At 42.6% G+C, this 8,815-nt stretch overlaps 1 protein-coding gene across 3 annotated transcripts in view; it reads right to left on the reverse strand.

The window, feature by feature from the left end:
* Positions 1-8,545, reverse strand: part of LOC134936158 (zinc finger protein 605-like) — a 58,869-nt gene extending 50,324 nt beyond the window's left edge. Inside the window, exons 1-3 of one of the 3 annotated variants that reach the window (XM_063931078.1) lie at positions 8,389-8,545; positions 6,076-6,163; positions 2,153-2,240 (exon numbers count right to left, since the gene is read on the reverse strand). The gene's annotated coding sequence lies outside the window, so the exon portion shown is untranslated. Of the gene's footprint in view, positions 1-2,152; positions 2,241-6,075; positions 6,164-8,305 lie in introns of all 3 variants that reach the window. The other 2 variants (XM_063931079.1, XM_063931080.1) reach the window with 2 other exon arrangements.
* Positions 8,546-8,815: the final 270 nt, after the last annotated feature.

An 8,815-nucleotide genomic window follows, 5' to 3' on the forward strand; every position in this document is an offset into this window, starting at 1 on the left:
CTGACGTGTCCATAACCCTCTACTGGTAGAAATGGACAACGCACTTTGACTTGATGCCAGTCGGCAAATATTCCGCTGTGCATCACGCATATATAGAAATGCATCTTTTAAATGCTCTATAGGCAAAAATATACTGTCCCTATCTAGGGTATCAATATTTTCAGTCAGGGAATCCGACCATGCCAACCCAGCACTGCACATCCAGGCTGAGGCGATTGCTGGTCGCAGTATAACACCAGTATGTGTGTAAATACATTTTAGGATACCCTCCTGCTTTCTATCAGCAGGATCCTTAAGGGCGGCCATCTCAGGAGAGGGTAGAGCCCTTACAAGCGTGTGAGCACTTTATCCACCCTAGGGGGTGTTTCCCAACGCACCCTAACCTCTGGCGGGAAAGGATATAATGCCAATAACATTTTAGAAATTATCAGTTGTTATCGGGGGAAAACCACGCATCATCACACACCTCATTTAATTTCTCAGATTCAGGAAAACTACAGGTAGTTTTTCCTCACCGAACATAATACCCCTTGTTGGTGGTACTCGTATTATCAGAAATGTGTAAAAACATTTTTCATTGCCTCAATCATGTAACGTGTGGCCCTACTGGAAGTCACATTTGTCTCTTCACCGTCGACACTGGAGTCAGTATCCGTGTCGGCGTCTATATCTGCCATCTGAGGTAATGGGCGCTTTAGAGCCCCTGACGGCCTATGAGACGTCTGGACAGGCACAAGCTGAGTAGCCGGCTGTCTCATGTCAACCACTGTCTTTTATACAGAGCTGACACTGTCACGTAATTCCTTCCAACAGTTCATCCACTCAGGTGTCGACCCCCTAGGGGGTGACATCACTATTACAGGCAATCTGCTCCGTCTCCACATCATTTTTCTCCTCATACATGTCGACACAAATGTACCGACATACAGCACACACACAGGGAATGCTCTGATAGAGGACAGGACCCCACTAGCCCTTTGGGGAGACAGAGGGAGAGTTTGCCAGCACACACCAGAGCGCTATATATATATATATATATATATATATATATATATATATATATATATATATATATATATATATATACACACACACAGGGATAACCTTATATAAGTGTTTTTCCCCTTATAGCTGCTGTATCTTTAATACTGCGCGTAATTAGTGCCCCCCCTCTCTTTTTTAACCCTTTCTGTAGTGTAGTGACTGCAGGGGAGAGACAGGGAGCTTCCCTCCAACGGAGCTGTGAGGGAAAATGGCGCCAGTGTGCTGAGGCGATAGGCTCCGCCCCCTTATCGGCGGCCTTATCTCCCGTTTTTTTATGTATTTTGGCAGGGGTTAAATGCATCCATATAGCCCAGGAGCTATATGTGATGCATTTTTTGCCATCCAAGGTGTTTATTATTGCGTCTCAGGGCGCCCCCCCAGCGCCCTGCACCCTCAGTGACTGTAGTGTGAAGTGTGCTGAGAGCAATGGCGCACAGCTGCAGTGCTGTGCGCTACCTTGTTGAAGACAGGACGTCTTCTGCCGCCGATTTTCCGGACCTCTTCTGCCTTCTGGCTCTGTAAGGGGGCCGGCGGCGCGGCTCTGGGACCCATCCAGGCTGGGCCTGTGATCGTCCCTCTGGAGCTAATGTCCAGTAGCCTAAGAAGCCCAATCCACTCTGCACGCAGGTGAGTTCGCTTCTTCTCCCCTTAGTCCCTCGATGCAGTGAGCCTGTTGCCAGCAGGTCTCACTGAAAATAAAAAAACCTAAACTAAAACTTTCACTAAGAAGCTCAGGAGAGCCCCTAGTGTGCACCCTTCTCGTTCGGGCACAGAGATCTAACTGAGGCTTGGAGGAGGGTCATAGGGGGAGGAGCCAGTGCACACCAGATAGTCCTAAAGCTTTCTTTAGATGTGCCCAGTCTCCTGCGGAGCCGCTATTCCCCATGGTCCTTACGGAGTCCCCAGCATCCACTTAGGACGTTAGAGAAAATATATATATATATATATTATATATATATATATATATATATATAATGTTACGAGTAAAGCGGCACTCTCGGGTCTTCATTCAAGAAAGACAGGACATCACCCCGTCAAGCAACGTTTCGGTTTTATTTCAAAAAACCGTCTTCAGGCTTACATAACAGTACACAAACAAAATTCTTACCTATATAGCAGCATATCACCATGTGCAGATCGTGCCAGGTGTGCACAGCGTCCATTTCCGCCAAAGCGTCAATTTCCGCTGACATCACCTGGAACGCAAAGTAACCACTGTGTATTAACCCTTCACCAACAAATCATGTTCAAGTGACAGAGACATGGACACATATATTTCAAAAGTCAATAAACACAATAGTGCAAATTAACTAATTCATTATTACATAATGATGACTATATGCAGTCAGACATGTAAGGATACAAATACTTATGCAACGGTGATTGTTTTTGTAGTTAAAAACTAAAACATAACTCATTACAACCAGCCTTTAAAACAAAAAACTGGAGAAAGACAATGTTTCATTTAATCCATGTGGGGCTATGGTATTTAGAAAATAGATCCACCTGGTTTCACACCGCAACAACGCTTTGTTGCGATCACCCCCCCTGCGTCCTTCAGGGATGTGATCGATCATTTTATACCTTAAGCTAGATAAATTGTGACCCTTAGCTTTGAAGTGCTTGGCAACAGGTTGTTCCGAAACCCTGCCTTCTAGGGCTAATTTGATGGCACTCCTGTGTTGTGCCATCCTCTCTTTGAAGGTACAAGAGGTTTTACCTACATAAAGGAGTCCACATGGACACTTTATGTAGTATACTACAAAACGAGTGGTACAAGTTAGACAGTGTGTTATTTTGATTGCTTTACCCGAATGCGGGTGATAACATGTATCACCAGTTTCCAAGTAAATACATGTTGTGCAGCCTAGGCATCTATAATTGCCAGGCTTTTTACTCAAAAAATTACTGGATTGTGGAGATGAGAAATCTGAAATATCCGAGTGCACCAGCATGTCACGCAGATTTCTACCTCTCCGATAACAAGGTAACAGCTTGGTACTGGATAGAGATTTTAAATCGGGGTCAGCTTGCAATACCGGCCAAATCCTTTTTGCCTTAGAAGTCAGCTTTTTACTTGCAGTAGTAAATTTGCTTACATATACCAATGCTTCTTGGTCACCCTTACTCTTGCTAGTTGACTTACACTTAGGGGTAGCTAATACCTTCATTTTAGCTTGTTGTAACAATTTATTCGGATAGCCCCGTTGTAAGAATCTCTGGATCATCAAATCCATTTGATTCAATTTATCTTGTTCATTGCTACAGATGCGATGCACTCTGAGCAATTGGGAATAAGGAAGTCCCCTTTTTAGGGGTTCTGGGTGAAAACTGGAAGCTAATAAATAATTGTTACAATCTGTTGGTTTTCTAAATATAGAGGTGTTAAAGCCAGTAGCAGATCTATTAATACTGACGTCAAGGAAATGGATATTGTCTTTCTGAATGTTGAATGTGAATTTAATATTGGGGTCTCTCATATTAATCTCTGTCATCATTAGAACAAAGGACTCCCGGGTACCAGTCCATAATAAAAACACGTCGTCTATGTACCTAAGAAAAAACGGAATATACCTCTTATATTCCTCTTTAGCAAAAAAGAGTTGTTTCTCAAGATCAAACATGAATGCGTTCGCATACGCGGGGGCCACAGGGGACCCCATCGCGCAGCCAAGCACTTGCAGGTAATAACACTTATTAAATAAGAAATAATTGCGTGTGAGAACCAAGTTAAGAAGATCAATGAAAACATTAACGTCTGGTCCATGATATAATTGCGGATTATCCTCGATCAATTTTCTGACCGCAGGAACACCCCTATCATGTGGTATGTTGGTGTACAGACTGACAATGTCAGCTGTACATAACCAACATTCCCCAGTTGGTACATTAGCACTATTCAATTTCTCCAGAAATGAAAAAGTATCTTTTAAATATGTGCTCTGATTTTGAATGACAGGTTGTAAATAATTATCTAGATATCTAGAAACTTGGTAGAATAACGAGTTGCGGGCAGCAATGATCGGGCGACCGGGTGGATGGGTCGCACTCTTGTGAAGTTTTGGGATCAAATAAAAAACAGGTATGGCTGGTGTTTTATTCATTAAAGCTACGACTGTATCAGAGTCAATCAGACCATCCCTGTCCGCACCCTGCAATACATAGCTTAAATCACTAATGAATTCATCTGTAGGATCACGCATCAGTTTAATGTAGACATTAATATCAGATAATTGACGATCAGCTTCGCTGATATAATCCTTCAGATCTTGAATCACTATCCCACCCCCCTTGTCGGCGGGGCGGATAGTGATATCTTTACGACCCGAAAGATTAGTCAGAGCTTTACGTTCAGAATAAGTTAAATTACCCTTAATTTTAACAGGATTAGAGGTCAATTTGTCAATTTCATTATGCATGGTTCTGGTGTATGAACGAATGGCTGCATTGGAAGACATAGGATCAAACTGTGATTTAGAACGTATAGGACATGGGTCTTCATCCTGTGGCCCTCCAGCTGCTGTGAAACTACACATCCCAGCATGCACTGCCACAGTTTTGCTATTAAGGTATGCTAAAACTGAGGCAGGGCATTCTGGGATGTGTAGTTCCACAGCAGCTGGAGGGCCGCAGGTTGAAGACCCATGGTATAGGACAATCACTAATAGAAACCACTTTTGAGTCCTTGTTAGAAAAGAACTCTTTCAATCGTAGCTGTCTATTGAAGCGTGCCAAGTCCACCTTACTCTCAAAACTTTGATGTTTAGTTGTAGGAATGAAACTCAGTCCTCGTTGAAGTACGCGTACTTCAATATCTGATAAAGGGACAGATGATAAATTGTAGATCACTTCTTTGTTCTTCCCGTTTTTTTTGCACTCTCTTTCACACTGCCTTCCCCTTCTGGTTCGTCCTCTGGTAGGGCGTCCCTCTGTGCCCTGGTCTTTATCCCTAAAGGGACTTTTGCTTTGTTATATCTCCTACTCGTAGTTGGTTTATCCGTGTCACTTTGAGATGTCCCACTGGAAGCATCAGTCTCCAATGGGAATTGTCTGGGATTTCCACGAAATCTAGGACGATAAGGCTTAGATCTATTGAATTGTGGGTTAGAGAAATTGTATACTCGATTGTCCTCATAATCACGTGTAACAGCTGAAAATTTTTTTGTTTTGAATGCTATCAAATCATCTCGATATTTCTCTGACTGATTCTGTAATTTTAACAGCCATCCATTATCCTTATCAGAGCTCAAACCTTCCAAACATGTTGCCTCTAAGCATTTGATTTTTTCACGAACAATATTAAGTTCTCTAGTCGCCTCCTCAATTACGAGTAAGATCAAGTCAAATGAGGCTTTGTTTAAAACAGCTGCCCACCTGCGGCAGAATTCAGCATTATTACGGCCAATTGTCGGTACATTTTTAATACGGAAACCACGTGGGATTTTCCGTTCCCGATAATAATCGGACAATGACACGCCATGGTAATAAAAATCCGTTTCTTTTTTCTTTAATTTAAGCAATTGGAAAAAGTAGGATTCATTAGAATTCAGTCTAGTGGTGGTAGCCAGTTTATCCTTAATTAAGATGCGCTCCGCATCTATGTCAGACAATTATAAAAGTTCACCTTGGGGGTATGTTGCAACATGTAACCCCATGCCATCATCTTTGCCACTTTCCATGATATACAACAAACGTGAAGTAAAGTGCAGTCAAATTGTGCAGGTTAAAATCACTCCTTGATTCAGGAAAAATGTAAACATGCCACAAAATCTTGAGAGGGTGCCCTGGTCATTTAAGCATACTGCGATGCAAGATATATACAGTTCCAGACCCGGCACTCCTAAGATAATTCAAATTAAACGCCCGGTGCCTTCATAAGCAAAAGCAATTGCATGTATAGTTACGAGTAAAGCGGCACTCTCGGGTCTTCATTCAAGAAAGACAGGACATCACCCCGTCAAGCAACGTTTCGGTTTTATTTCAAAAAACCGTCTTCAGGCTTACATAACAGTACACAAACAAAATTCTTACCTATATAGCAGCATATCACCATGTGCAGATCGTGCCAGGTGTGCACAGCGTCCATTTCCGCCAAAGCGTCAATTTCCGCTGACATCACCTGGAACGCAAAGTAACCACTGTGTATTAACCCTTCACCAACAAATCATGTTCAAGTGACAGAGACATGGACACATATATTTCAAAAGTCAATAAACACAATAGTGATCGATCACATCCCTGAAGGACGCAGGGGGGGTGATCGCAACAAAGCGTTGTTGCGGTGTGAAACCAGGTGGATCTATTTTCTAAATACCATAGCCCCACATGGATTAAATGAAACATTGTCTTTCTCCAGTTTTTTGTTTTAAAGGCTGGTTGTAATGAGTTATGTTTTAGTTTTTAACTACAAAAACAATCACCGTTGCATAAGTATTTGTATCCTTACATGTCTGACTGCATATAGTCATCATTATGTAATAATGAATTAGTTAATTTGCACTATTGTGTTTATTGACTTTTGAAATATATGTGTCCATGTCTCTGTCACTTGAACATGATTTGTTGGTGAAGGGTTAATACACAGTGGTTACTTTGCGTTCCAGGTGATGTCAGCGGAAATTGACGCTTTGGCGGAAATGGACGCTGTGCACACCTGGCACGATCTGCACATGGTGATATGCTGCTATATAGGTAAGAATTTTGTTTGTGTACTGTTATGTAAGCCTGAAGACGGTTTTTTGAAATAAAACCGAAACGTTGCTTGATGTCCTGTCTTTCTTGAATGAAGACCCGAGAGTGCCGCTTTACTCGTAACTATACATGCAATTGCTTTTGCTTATGAAGGCACCGGGCGTTTAATTTGAATTATCTTAGGAGTGCCGGGTCTGGAAATATATATATATATATATATATATATATATATATATATATATATATTATATATACACATATACACATACATACTCACATATATACATACTCACGCACACTTGTCTTCCACAGTTGTGGAAAGGGGCACTCACTAATGACCTGTCTCAGTTTAAAAGTTCATATTTCATTTTTATTTGCTTGTTTTCAATATTGCCAATACAGTCGATGTTTCGATCCCCCAAGGGATCTTTCTCAAGACATGCGTAGTATCAACATTCAAATATTTCAATAGGGAAGATATAAAGTGTCAATATGGTCGCCATAGCAACATCAAGTATGAGGCATGTATAACCACCGGGCTGTCAACATAACTGGTAAATTACAAAGATAGAGTCAAGCTTCTCCAATCAAAGACAATGGTCCAAATTGGGGGTATAAAAACAATAGTCCAAACTGGGGGTATAAAGCATCCCTTCATCAGAGCACACCATGCTTTATACCACCAGATTGGACTATTGTCTTCGATTGGAGAAGCTTGACTCTATCGTTGTAATTTCCCTGTTATGTTGACAGCCCACTGGTTCTACATGCCTCATACTTGATGTTGCTATGGTGACCATATTGACACTTTATATCCTCTTTATTGAAATATTTGGATGTTGATACTACGCCTGTCTTGAAAAAAAAACCTTGGGGGATCGAAACATCGACTGTAATGGCAATATTGAAAACAAGCAAATAAAAATGAAATATGAACTTTTAAATTGAGACAGTTCATTAGTGAGTGCCCCTTTCCACAACGGTGGAAGATTACGTATTGAAGAGAACCCTCCCTTGGGGCCCATTGGGTGCACCGTACCTTTAATCTGTCACAGATTAGAGTGAGAGACTTTTTGGCCCCCCAAAAAAATTATATATATATATATATATATATATATATATATATATATATATATATATATATATATATATATATATATATCCCAACATGACCCTCTCCAGGAGGGACAGAATGCTCTGCTTCTGGACTTTTCTCTTAATGTATGATTGCCAGCATCTGCGTTGAACAGGTTAATGGATAAGAAAGGCGTTTCACCACAGGTGAGGGCAATCATAAATTAAGAGGGGAGTCCAGGAGCAGAGCATTGTGTCCCTCCTGGAGAGGGTCATGTTGGGAGGTATGATATATATATATATATATATATATTAATCATATCTAATTTTTATTTTGAGGACGCCATGTTTGTTATCTGCTGAGACTGGAGGTGATGCTGCTGTCACTATACCCCTCAGGCTGGCAGGGAGTACAGCTGGGTGACGTCATCCTATGGGGTATAGCGTGCACTTTATTATGACGCAGCAGCACATCCCCCGCCCGCCGCTCACTCACCCCCCATCCCTGTGCGGGAGCCGCTCACACAGATCAAGCATGGCGGCTACAGGCGGCTCTGATACACCGGGCACAGCGCTCACCTCACTGCCGGTCACCGTCACTCCTACGTCCCTCCGCTACATCCAGAACACGTCACCAGCACATGCCGAGATCGTCAAAGGAGAGGAGATTGGACGAAGACTCGGGAAAGGGGGAGGAGACTCGGTTGCGACTCCGTGATCATGAGAAAATGGGGCGGAGACACTTGGTAGGGGGCGGAGACTAGGCGGTGACAGGGGGCGGAGACACGGCTGTGACTCAGAGTCCAAGAGAAAACGGGGCGGGGACACGAGAGATGGGGAGGAGGCTGGATAGAAAAAGATGATGAGGGGGGAGGAGATTGGGCGGGGCACCGAATAGGAGGAATGGCGCTAACACGTGACAGACAGGTCTCAGTAGCTAAGAGCTGGGGTCCTCGCTGCACTGGAGCTGACGTCACAATGTCATGTGACTGTCACTGCTGTGTAC

The sequence above is a fragment of the Pseudophryne corroboree genome, chromosome 6 (assembly GCF_028390025.1).
Source record: "Pseudophryne corroboree isolate aPseCor3 chromosome 6, aPseCor3.hap2, whole genome shotgun sequence".
In the NCBI taxonomy this organism is placed as follows: Eukaryota; Metazoa; Chordata; class Amphibia; order Anura; family Myobatrachidae; genus Pseudophryne; species Pseudophryne corroboree.